Here is a 13,479-nt window from a genome sequence, read left to right as displayed (position 1 = left end):
GGCTGGGTACTCTGGGATCAGGCTGTGTACACTGGGATGAGGCTGTGTACACTGTGGGATGAGGCTGTGTACAGTGTGCGATCAGGCTGTGTACACTGTGGGATGAGGCTGTGTACACGGGGGTCAGGCTATGTACATTGTGTGATCAGGCTGTGTACACAGGGGATCAGGCTGTGTACACGGGGGATCAGGCTGTGTACATGGGGGGTCAGACTGTGTACACTGTGGGATGAGGCTGTGTACACGGGGGATCAGGCTGTGTACACGGGGGATCAGGCTGTGTACACGGGGGATCAGGCTGCGTACAAGGGGGTTGAGGCTTTGTACACAGTGGGATCAGGCTGTGTACACGGGGGATCAGGCTGTGTACACGGGGGTTGAGGCTTTGTACACAGTGGGATCAGGCTGTGTACACGGGGGTTGAGGCTTTGTACACAGTGGGATCAGGCTGTATACACGGGGGATCATGCTGTGTACACGGGGGATCAGGCTGTGTACACGGTGGGATCAGGCTGTGTACACGGTGGGATCAGGCTGTGTACATGGGGGAATGAGGCTGTGTACACGGGGGATCAGGCTGTGTAGAAAGTGGGATCAGGCTGTGTGCACGGTGGGATCAGGCTGTGTACACGGTTGGATCAGGCTGTGTACATGGGGGATCAGGCTGTGTACATGGGGGATCAGGCTGTGTAGACTGTCGGATCAGGCTGTGTACACGGGGGATCAGGCTGTGTACACGGGGGATCAGGCTATGTACACGGTGGGATCAGTCTGTGTACACAGTGGGGTCAGGCTGTGTGCACGGTGGGATCAGGCTGTGTACACGGTTGGATCAGGCTGTGTACATGGGGGATCAGGCTGTGTACACGGTGGATCAGGCTGTGTACACGAGGGATCAGGCTGTGTACACGGGGGATCAGGCTGTGTACACTGTGGGATCAGGCTGTGTACACGGGGGGTCAGACTGTGTACACGGGGGATCAGGCTGTGTACACTGATAGATGAGGCTGTGTACACGGTGGGATCAGGCTGTGTACACGGGGATCAGGCTGTGTACACTGGGGATCAGGCTGTGTACACGGGGGATCAGACTGTGTACACTGTGGGATGAGACTGTGTACACGGGGATCAGGCTGTGTACACTGTGGGATGAGGCTGTGTACACGGGGGATCAGGCTGTGTATACTGTGGGATCAGGCTGTGTACACGGGGGATGAGGCTGTGTACACGGTGGATCAGGCTCTGTATACTGTGGGATCAGGCTGTGTACACGGGGGATCAGGCTGTGTAGACTGTGGGAACAGGCTGTGTACACGTGGGACAAGGCTGTGTACACAGGGATCAGGCTGTGTACACTGCGGGATGAGGCTGTGTACACTGTGGGATCAGGCTGTGTACACGGGGGTCAGGCTATGTACACTGTGGGATGAGGCTATGTACACTGTGGGATGAGGCTGTGTACACGGGGGATCAGGCTGTGTACACAAGGGATCAGGCTGTGTACACGGGGGATCAGGCTGTGTACACGGGGGATCAGGCTGTGTACACGGGGGTTCAGGCTTTGTACACAGTGGGATCAGGCTGTGTACACGGTGGGATCAGGCTGTGTACACTGTGGGATCAGGCTGTGTACACGGGGGATCAGGCTGTGTACACAAGGGATCAGGCTGTGTACATGGGGGATCATGCTGTGTACACGGGGGATCAGGCTGTGTACACGGTGGGATCAGGGTGTGTACACGGTGGGATCAGGCTGTGTACACGGGGGATGAGGCTGTGTACACTGTGGGATGAGGCTGTGTACACAGGGATCAGGCTGTGTACACTGTGGGATGAGGCTGTGTACACTGTGGGATGAGGCTGTGTACACTGTGGGATAAGGCTGTGTACACAGGGGTCAGGCTATGTACACTGTGGGATGAGGCTGTGTACACGGGGAATCAGGCTGTGTACACTGTGGGATGAGGCTGTGTCACGGGGGATCAGGCTGTGTACACGGGGAATCAGGCTGTGTACACTGGGATCAGGCTGTGTACACTGTGGGATGAGGCTGTGTACACAGGGATCAGGCTGTGTACACTGTGGGATGAGGCTGTGTACACGGGGGATCAGGCTGTGTACACGGGTAATCAGGCTGGGTACTCTGGGATCAGGCTGTGTACACTGGGATGAGGCTGTGTACACTGTGGGATGAGGCTGTGTACAGTGTGCGATCAGGCTGTGTACACTGTGGGATGAGGCTGTGTACACGGGGGTCAGGCTATGTACATTGTGTGATCAGGCTGTGTACACGGGGGATCAGGCTGTGTACACGGGGAATCAGGCTGTGTACACGGGGGATCAGGCTGTGTACATGGGGGGTCAGACTGTGTACACTGTGGGATGAGGCTGTGTACACGGGGGATCAGGCTGTGTACACGGGGGATCAGGCTGTGTACACGGGGGATCAGGCTGTGTACACGGGGGTTGAGGCTTTGTACACAGTGGGATCAGGCTGTGTACACGGGGGATCAGGCTGTGTACACGGGGGTTGAGGCTTTGTACACAGTGGGATCAGGCTGTGTACACGGGGGTTGAGGCTTTGTACACAGTGGGATCAGGCTGTATACACGGGGATCATGCTGTGTACACGGGGGATCAGGCTGTGTACACGGTGGGATCAGGCTGTGTACACGGTGGGATCAGGCTGTGTACATGGGGGAATGAGGCTGTGTACATGGTGGGATGAGGCTGTGTACACGGGGGATCAGGCTGTGTACACGGTGGGATCAGGCTGTGTACACAGTGGGATCAGGCTGTGTACACGGGGGAATGAGGCTGTGTACATGGTGGGATGAGGCTGTGTACACGGGGGATCATGCTGTGTACACGGGGGTCAGGCTATGTACACTGTGGGATCAGGCTGTGTACATGGGGGATCATGCTGTGTACACGGGGGATCAGGCTGTGTACACGGTGGGATCAGGGTGTGTACACGGTGGGATCAGGCTGTGTACACGGGGGATGAGGCTGTGTACATCGTGGGATGAGGCTGTGTACACGGGGGATCATGCTGTGTACACGGGGGATCAGGCTGTGTACACGGTGGGATCAGGCTATGTACACGGTGGGATCAGGCTGTGTACACGGTGGGATCAGGCTGTGTACACGGTGGGATCAGGCTGTGTACATGGTGGGATCAGGCTGTGTACACTGTGGGATGAGGCTGTGTACACGGGGGTCAGACTATGTACATTGTGTGATCAGGCTGTGTACACGGGGGATCAGGCTGTGTACACGGGGGATCAGGCTGTGTACACGGGGGATCAGGCTGTGTACATGGGGGGTCAGACTGTTTACACTGTGGGATGAGGCTGTGTACACGGGGGATCAGGCTTTGTACACGGGGGATCAGGCTGTGTACACGGGGGATCAGGCTGTGTACACGGGGGTTGAGGCTTTGTACACAGTGGGATCAGGCTGTGTACACGGGGGATCAGGCTGTGTACACGGGGGTTGAGGCTTTGTACACAGTGGGATCAGGCTGTGTACACGGGGGTTGAGGCTTTGTACACAGTGGGATCAGGCTGTATACACGGGGATCATGCTGTGTACACGGGGGATCAGGCTGTGTACACGGTGGGAACAGGCTGTGTACACGGTGGGATCAGGCTGTGTACATGGGGGAATGAGGCTGTGTACATGGTGGGATGAGGCTGTGTACACGGGGGATCATGCTGTGTACACGGGGGATCAGGCTGTGTACACGGTGGGATCAGGCTGTGTACACGGTGGGATCAGGCTGTGTACACGGGGGAATGAGGCTGTGTACATGGTGGGATGAGGCTGTGTACACGGGGGATCATGCTGTGTACACGGGGGTCAGGCTATGTACACTGTGGGGTGAGGCTATGTACACTGTGGGATGAGGCTGTGTACACGGGGGATCAGGCTGTGTACACAAGGGATCAGGCTGTGTACACGGGGGATCAGGCTGTGTACACGGGGGATCAGGCTGTGTACACGGGGGTTCAGGCTTTGTACACAGTGGGATCAGTCTGTGTACACGGTGGGATCAGGCTGTGTACACTGTGGGATGAGGCTGTGTACACGGGGGATCAGGCTGTGTACACAAGGGATCAGGCTGTGTACATGGGGGATCATGCTGTGTACACGGGGGATCAGGCTGTGTACACGGTGGGATCAGGATGTGTACACGGTGGGATCAGGCTGTGTACACGGGGGATGAGGCTGTGTACATCGTGGGATGAGGCTGTGTACACGGGGGATCATGCTGTGTACACGGGGGATCAGGCTGTGTACACGGTGGGATCAGGCTGTGTACATGGTGGGATCAGGCTGTGTACACGGGGGATCAGGCTGTGTACACTGTGGGATGAGGCTGTGTACACAGGGATCAGGCTGTGTACACTGTGGGATGAGGCTGTGTACACTGTGGGATGAGGCTGTGTACACTGTGGGATAAGGCTGTGTACACAGGGGTCAGGCTATGTACACTGTGGGATGAGGCTGTGTACACGGGGAATCAGGCTGTGTACACTGTGGGATGAGGCTGTGTACACGGGGGATCAGGCTGTGTACACGGGGAATCAGGCTGTGTACACTGGGATCAGGCTGTGTACACTGTGGGATGAGGCTGTGTACACAGGGATCAGGCTGTGTACACTGTGGGATGAGGCTGTGTACACGGGGGATCAGGCTGTGTACACGGATAATCAGGCTGGGTACTCTGGGATCAGGCTGTGTACACTGGGATGAGGCTGTGTACACTGTGGGATGAGGCTGTGTACAGTGTGCGATCAGGCTGTGTACACTGTGGGATGAGGCTGTGTACACGGGGGTCAGGCTATGTACATTGTGTGATCAGGCTGTGTACACGGGGGATCAGGCTGTGTACACGGGGGATCAGGCTGTGTACACGGGGGATCAGGCTGTGTACATGGGGGGTCAGACTGTGTACACTGTGGGATGAGGCTGTGTACACGGGGGATCAGGCTGTGTACACGGGGGATCAGGCTGTGTACACGGGGGATCAGGCTGTGTACATGGGGGTTGAGGCTTTGTACACAGTGGGATCAGGCTGTGTACACGGGGGATCAGGCTGTGTACACGGGGGTTGAGGCTTTGTACACAGTGGGATCAGGCTGTGTACACGGGGGTTGAGGCTTTGTACACAGTGGGATCAGGCTGTATACACGGGGGATCATGCTGTGTACACGGGGGATCAGGCTGTGTACACGGAGGGATCAGGCTGTGTACACGGTGGGATCAGGCTGTGTACATGGGGGAATGAGGCTGTGTACATGGTGGGATGAGGCTGTGTACACGGGGGATCAGGCTGTGTACACGGTGGGATCAGGCTGTGTACACGGTGGGATCAGGCTGTGTACACGGGGGAATGAGGCTGTGTACATGGTGGGATGAGGCTGTGTACACGGGTGATCATGCTGTGTACACGGGGGATCAGGCTATGCACACTGTGGGATCAGGCTCTGTACACGGTGGGATGAGGCTGTGTACACGGGGGATCATGCTGTGTACACGGGGGATCAGGCTGTGTACACGGTGGGATCAGGCTGTGTACACGGTGGGATCAGGCTGTGTACACGGGGGAATGAGGCTGTGTACATGGTGGGATGAGGCTGTGTACACGGGGGATCATGCTGTGTACACGGGGGTCAGGCTATGTACACTGTGGGATGAGGCTCTGTACACTGTGGGATGAGGCTGTGTACACGGGGGATCAGGCTGTGTACACAAGGGATCAGGCTGTGTACACGGGGGATCAGGCTGTGTACACGGGGGTTCAGGCTTTGTACACAGTGGGATCAGGCTGTGTACACGGTGGGATCAGGCTGTGTACACTGTGGGATGAGGCTGTGTACACGGGGGATCAGGCTGTGTACACAAGGGATCAGGCTGTGTACACGGTGGGATCAGGCTGTGTACACGGTGGGATCAGGCTGTGTACACGGAGGAATGAGGGTGTGTACACGGTGGGATCAGGCTGTGTACACGGGGGATGAGGCTGTGTACATGGTGGGATGAGGCTGTGTACACGGGGGATCATGCTGTGTACACGGGGGATCAGGCTGTGTACACGGTGGGATCAGGCTGTGTACACGGTGGGATCAGGCTGTGTACATGGTGGGATCAGGCTGTGTACACGGGGGATCAGGCTGTGTACACTGTGGGATGAGGATGTGTACACAGGGATCAGGCTGTGTACACTGTGGGATGAGGCTGTGTACACTGTGGGATGAGGCTGTGTACACTGTGGGATAAGGCTGTGTACACAGGGGTCAGGCTATGTACACTGTGGGATGAGGCTGTGTAGACGGGGAATCAGGCTGTGTACACTGTGGGATGAGGCTGTGTACACGGGGGATCAGGCTGTGTACATGGTGGGATGAGGCTGTGTACACGGGGGATCAGGCTGTGTACACGATGGGATCAGGCTGTGTACACAGGGATCAGGCTGTGTACACTGTGGGATGAGGCTGTGTACACGGGGGATCAGGCTGTGTACACGGGTAATCAGGCTGGGTACTCTGGGATCAGGCTGTGTACACTGGGATGAGGCTGTGTACACTGTGGGATGAGGCTGTGTACAGTGTGCGATCAGGCTGTGTACATTGTGGGATGAGGCTGTGTACACGGGGGTCAGGCTATGTACATTGTGTGATCAGGCTGTGTACACGGGGGATCAGGCTGTGTACACAGGGGATCAGGCTGTGTACACGGGGGATCAGGCTGTGTACATGGGGGGTCAGACTGTGTACACTGTGGGATGAGGCTGTGTACACGGGGGATCAGGCTGTGTACACGGGGGATCAGGCTGTGTACACGGGGGATCAGGCTGTGTACAAGGGGGTTGAGGCTTTGTACACAGTGGGATCAGGCTGTGTACACGGGGGATCAGGCTGTGTACACGGGGGTTGAGGCTTTGTACACAGTGGGATCAGGCTGTGTACACGGGGGTTGAGGCTTTGTACACAGTGGGATCAGGCTGTATACACGGGGGATCATGCTGTGTACACGGGGGCTCAGGCTGTGTACACGGTGGGATCAGGCTGTGTAAGCGGTGGGATCAGGCTGTGTACATGGGGGAATGAGGCTGTGTACATGGTGGGATGAGGCTGTGTACACGGGGGATCATGCTGTGTACACGGGGGATCAGGCTGTGTACACGGTGGGATCAGGCTGTGTACACGGTGGGATCAGGCTGTGTACACGGGGGAATGAGGCTGTGTACATGGTGGGATGAGGCAGTGTACACGGGGGATCATGCTGTGTACACGGGGGATCAGGCTATGCACACTGTGGGATCAGGCTCTGTACACGGTGGGATCAGGCTGTGTACATGGTGGGATGAGGCTGTGTACACGGGGGATCAGGCTGTGTACACGGTGGGATCAGGCTGTGTACACTGTGGGATGAGGCTGTGTACACAGGGATCAGGCTGTGTACACTGTGGGATCAGGCTGTGTACACTGTGGGATGAGGCTGTGTACACAGGGATCAGGTTGTGTACACTGTGGGATGAGGCTGTGTACACTGTGGGATGAAACTGTGTACACGGGGGTCAGGCTGTGTACACTGGGATCAGGCTTTGTACATTGTGGGATGAGGCTGTGTACACAGGGATCAGGCTGTGTACACTGGGATCAGGCTGTGTACACTGTGGGATGAGGCTGTGTACACTGGGATCAGGCTGTGTACACTGTGGGATGAGGCTGTGTACAGTGTGGGATCAGGCTGTGAACACTGGGGATCAGGCTGTGTACACGGGGGATCAGGCTGTGTACACAGGGGATCAGTCTGTGTACACGGGGGATCAGGCTGTGTACACTGTGGGATGAGGCTGTGTAGACTGTGGGATCAGGCTGTGTAGACTGTGGGATCAGGCTGTGTACCCGGGAGATCAGGCTGTGTACACGGGGGATCAGGCTGTGTACACGGAGGATCAGGCTGTGTAGACTGTGGGATCAGGCTGTGTACATGGGGATCAGGCGGTGTATACAGGGGATCAGGCTGTGTACACAGGGGATCTGGCTGTGTACACGGTGAGATCAGGCTGTGTACACGGTGGGATCTGGCTGTGTACACGGGGGATGAGGCTGTGTACACTCTGATCAGGGTGAGTACACTGGGATGAGACTGTGTACACTGGGGATCAGGCTGTGTACACTGGGATGAGGCTGTGTACACTGGGGATCAGGCTGTGTACACGGGGGATCAGGCTGTGTACACGGGAGATTAGGCTGTGTGCACTGTGGGGTGAGGCTGTTTACACGGGGGATCAGGCTGTGTACACAGGGAATCAGGCTGTGTACACAGGGGATCAGGCTGTGTACAGTGTGGGATCAGGCTGTGTACACGTGGGACAAGGCTGTGTACAGTGTGGGATCAGGCTGTGTACACGGGGATCAGGCTGTGTACACAGGGGATCAGGCTGTGTACACGGGGATCAGGCTGTGTACACGGGGGCCAGGCTGTGTACACGAGGATCAGGCTGTGTACACGGGGGGTCAGGCTGTGTACACGGGGGATCAGGCTGTGTACACGGGGGGTCAGGCTGTGTACACGGGGGGTCAGGCTGTATACACGGGGATCAGGCTGTGTACACGGGGGGTCAGGCTGTGTACATGGGGGGATCAGGCTGTGTACACGGGGATCAGGCTGTGTACAGTGTGGGATCAGGCTGTGTACACGGGGATCAGACTGTGTACATGGGGATCAGGCTGTGTACACGGGGATCAGGCTGTGTACACGGGGGATCAGGCTGTGTACAGGGGATCAGGCTGTGTACAGTGTGGGATCAGGCTGTGTACACGGGGATCAGGCTGTGTACACGGGGGGTCAGGCTGTGTACACGGGGGATCAGGCTGTGTACACGGGGGGATCAGGCTGTGTACATGGGGGGTCAGGCTGTGTACACGGGAGATTAGGCTGTGTACACTGTGGGGTGAGGCTGTTTACACGGGGGATCAGGCTGTGTACACAGGGAATCAGGCTGTGTACACGGGGGATCAGGCTGTGTACAGTGTGGGATCAGGCTGTGTACACGTGGGACAAGGCTGTGTACAGTGTGGGATCAGGCTGTGTACACGGGGATCAGGCTGTGTACACAGGGGATCAGGCTGTGTACACGGGGATCAGGCTGTGTACACGGGGGCCAGGCTGTGTACACGAGGATCAGGCTGTGTACACGGGGGGTCAGGCTGTGTACACGGGGGGTCAGGCTGTGTACACGGGGGGTCAGGCTGTGTACACGGGGGGTCAGGCTGTATACACGGGGATCAGGCTGTGTACACGGGGGGTCAGGCTGTGTACATGGGGGGATCAGGCTGTGTACACGGGGATCAGGCTGTGTACAGTGTGGGATCAGGCTGTGTACACGGGGATCAGACTGTGTACATGGGGATCAGGCTGTGTACACGGGGATCAGGCTGTGTACACGGGGGATCAGGCTGTGTACAGGGGATCAGGCTGTGTACAGTGTGGGATCAGGCTGTGTACACGGGGATCAGGCTGTGTACACGGGGGGTCAGGCTGTGTACACGGGGGATCAGGCTGTGTACACGGGGGGATCAGGCTGTGTACATGGGGGGTCAGGCTGTGTACACGGGGGATCAGGTTGTGTACACGGGGGGTCAGGCTGTGTACACGGGGGATCAGGCTGTGTACACGGGGATCAGGCTGTGTACACGGGGGATCAGGCTGTGTACACGGGGATCAGGCTGTGTACACGGGGGGTCAGGCTGTGTACACGGGGGGTCAGGCTGTGTACACGGGGGGTCAGGCTGTGTACACGGGGGATCAGGCTGTGTACACGGGGGTCAGGCTGTGTACACGGGGGTCAGGCTGTGTACACGGGGATCAGGCTGTGTACACGGGGGATCAGGCCGTGTACACGGGGGGTCAGGCCGTGTACACGGGGGGTCAGGCTGTGTACACGGGGGATCAGGCTGTGTACACGGGGGTCAGGCTGTGTACACAAGGATCAGGCTGTGTACACGGTGGGTCAGGCTGTGTACACGGGGGGTCAGGCTGTGTACACGGGGGGTCAGGCTGTGTACACGGGGGGTCAGGCTGTGTACACGGGGATCAGGCTGTGTACAGTGTGGGATCAGGCTGTGTACACGGGGATCAGGCTGTGTACACGGGGATCAGGCTGTGTACACGGGGGATCAGGCTGTGTACACAAGGATCAGGCTGTGTACATGGGGGGTCAGGCTGTGTACACAGGGGATCAGGCTGTGTACACGGGGGATCAGGCTGTGTACAGTGTGGGATCAGGCTGTGTACACGGGGATCAGGCTGTGTACACGGGGATCAGGCTGTGTACACGGGGGGTCAGGCTGTGTACACGGGGGGTCAGGCTGTGTACACGGGGGACCAGGCTGTGTACACGGGGGTCAGGCTGTGTACACAAGGATCAGGCTGTGTACATGGGGGGTCAGGCTGTGTACACAGGGGATCAGGCTGTGTACACGGGGGGTCAGGCTGTGTACACGGGGGGTCAGGCTGTGTACACAGGGATCAGGCTGTGTACAGTGTGGGATCAGGCTGTGTACACGGGGATCAGGCTGTGTACACGGGGATCAGGCTGTGTACACGGGGGATCAGGCTGTGTACAGGGGATCAGGCTGTGTACAGTGTGGGATCATGCTGTGTACACGGGGATCAGGCTGTATACACGGGGATCAGGCTGTGTACACGGGGGGTCAGGCTGTGTAACGGGGGGATCAGGCTGTGTACACGGGGGGATCAGGCTGTGTACACGGAGATCAGGCTGTGTACACGGGGGATCAGGCTGTGTACACGGGGATCAGGCTGTGTACACGGGGATCAGGCTGTGTACACGGGGGGTCAGGCTGTGTACACGGGAGGATCAGGCTGTGTACACGGGGATCAGGCTGTGTACAGTGTGGGATGAGGCTGTGTACACTGTGGGATCAGCCTGTGTATACGGGGGGTCAGGCTGTGTACACGGGGGATCAGGCTGCGTACACGGGGATCAGGCTGCGTACACGGGGGATCAGGCTGTGTACACGGGGGATCAGGCTGTGTACACGGGGGATAAGGCTGTGTACACGGGGGATCAGGCTGTGTACACGGGGATCAGGCTGTGTACAGTGTGGGATGAGGCTGTGTACACAGTGGGATCAGGCTGTATACACGGGGGTGTCAGGCTGTGTACACGGGGGATCAGGCTGTGTACACGGGGGATCAGGCTGTGTACACGGGGGGGTCAGGCTGTGTACACGGGGGATCAGGCTATGTACACGGGGGATCAGGCTGTGTACACGGGGATCAGGCTGTGTACACGGGGGATCAGGCTGTGTACACGGGGGATCAGGCTGTGTACACGGGGGGGTGAGGCTGTGTACACGGGGGGTCAGGCTGTGTACACGGGGGATCAGGCTGTGTACACGGGGATCAGGCTGTGTACACGGGGATCAGGCTGTGTACACGGGGGGTCAGGCTGTGTACACGGGGGATCAGGCTGTGTACTCGGGGGGATCAGGCGGTGTACACGGAGGTCAGGCTGTGTATACGGGGGATCAGGCTGTGTACATGGGGATCAGGCTGTGTACACGGGGATCAGGCTGTGTAAACGGGGGGTCAGGCTGTGTACACGGGAGGATCAGGCTGTGTACACGGGGATCAGGCTGTGTACAGTGTGGGATGAGGCTGTGTACACAGTGGGATCAGCCTGTGTACACGGGGGTCAGGCTGTGTACACGGGGGATCAGGCTGTGTACACGGGGATCAGGCTGTGTACACGGGGGATCAGGCTGTGTACACGGGGGATCAGGCTGTGTACACGGGGGTCAGGCTGTGTACACGGGGATCAGGCTGTGTACACAGGGATCAGGCTGTGTACACGGGGGATCAGGCCGTGTACACGGGGGGTCAGGCCGTGTACACGGGGGGTCAGGCTGTGTACACGGGGGATCAGGCTGTGTACACGGGGGTCAGGCTGTGTACACAAGGATCAGGCTGTGTACACGGGGGATCAGGCTGTGTACACGGGGGATCAGGCTGTGTACACGGGGGATCAGGCTGTGTACACGGGGGATCAGGCTGTGTACAGTGTGGGATGAGGCTGTGTACACGGGGGATCAGGCTGTGTACACGGGGGGGTCAGGCTGTGTACACGGGGGATCAGGCTGTGTACACGGGGGATCAGCCTGTGTACACGGGGGGTCAGGCTGTGTACACGGGGGGTCAGGCTGTGTACACGGGGTGTCAGGCTGTGTACACGGGGGGTCAGGCTGTGTACACGGGGGGTGAGGCTGTGTACACGGGGGGTCAGGCTGTGTACACGGGGGGTCAGGCTGTGTACACGGGGATCAGGCTGTGTACACGGGGATCAGGCTGTGTACACGGGGATCAGGCTGTGTACACGGGGGGTCAGGCTGTGTACACGGGGGGTCAGGCTGTGTACACGGGGTGTCAGGCTGTGTACACGGGGGGTGAGGCTGTGTACACGGGGGGTCAGGCTGTGTACACGGGGGATCAGGCTGTGTACACGGGGATCAGGCTGTGTACACGGTGGGATCAGGCTGTGTACACGGGGGGTCAGGCTGTGTACACGGGGGATCAGGCTGTGTACACGGGGGGTCAGGCTGTGTACACGGGGATCAGGCTGTGTACACGGGGATCAGGCTGTGTACACGGGGGGTCAGGCTGTGTACACGGGGATCAGGCTGTGTACACGGGGATCAGGCTGTGTACACGGGGATCAGGCTGTGTACACGGGGGGTCAGGCTGTGTACACGGGGGATCAGGCTGTGTACACGGGGGGTCAGGCTGTGTACACGGGGATCAGGCTGTGTACACGGGGATCAGGCTGTGTACACGGGGGGTGAGGCTGTGTACACGGGGTACCAGGCTGTGTACACGGGGATCAGGCTGTGTACACGGGGGGTCAGGCTGTGTACACGGGGGATCAGGCTGTGTACACGGGGGGTCAGGCTGTGTACACGGGGATCAGGCTGTGTACACGGGGATCAGGCTGTGTACACGGGGGGTGAGGCTGTGTACACGGGGTACCAGGCTGCAGTATTCCTGCACAGTGGAAGGGGAGACGCAGCTCTCTGGTTATTTGAGATTGCCGGTGTGGGAGTGACGCTGGGCACTGCCAATTCTCACTCAGACTCTGAAAGGTAGATGCAGCTCCCAGGCTTCACACGGCAGAGCCTCCCAGCCGCAGCAAAGAGCGTTTGACAGCGGCAGCAGCTTGGGGTGAAACAGTGTTCGCCACAGAGATGTGTCTGCCTGGCAGCTTGAGCGAGGCGGAGAGGGAGAGAGATAGAGCTGTGTGTCAGAGAGAGGGAGTGGGAGAGAGATAGAGGGAGTGTGTCAGAGAGAGAGGGAGTGGGAGAGAGAGAGCTGCGCAAAACGAGCTGCAGGCTGAGAGACACCGGTAAGCAAATACTGTCCTGGTAGTGTCAGCATCGAGAGAGT

The sequence above is a fragment of the Scyliorhinus torazame genome, chromosome 4 (genome assembly GCF_047496885.1).
Source record: "Scyliorhinus torazame isolate Kashiwa2021f chromosome 4, sScyTor2.1, whole genome shotgun sequence".
Taxonomy (NCBI): Eukaryota; Metazoa; Chordata; class Chondrichthyes; order Carcharhiniformes; family Scyliorhinidae; genus Scyliorhinus; species Scyliorhinus torazame.
The sequence above is the reverse complement of the archived record's forward strand: the minus strand, read 5'-3'. Positions refer to the sequence as shown.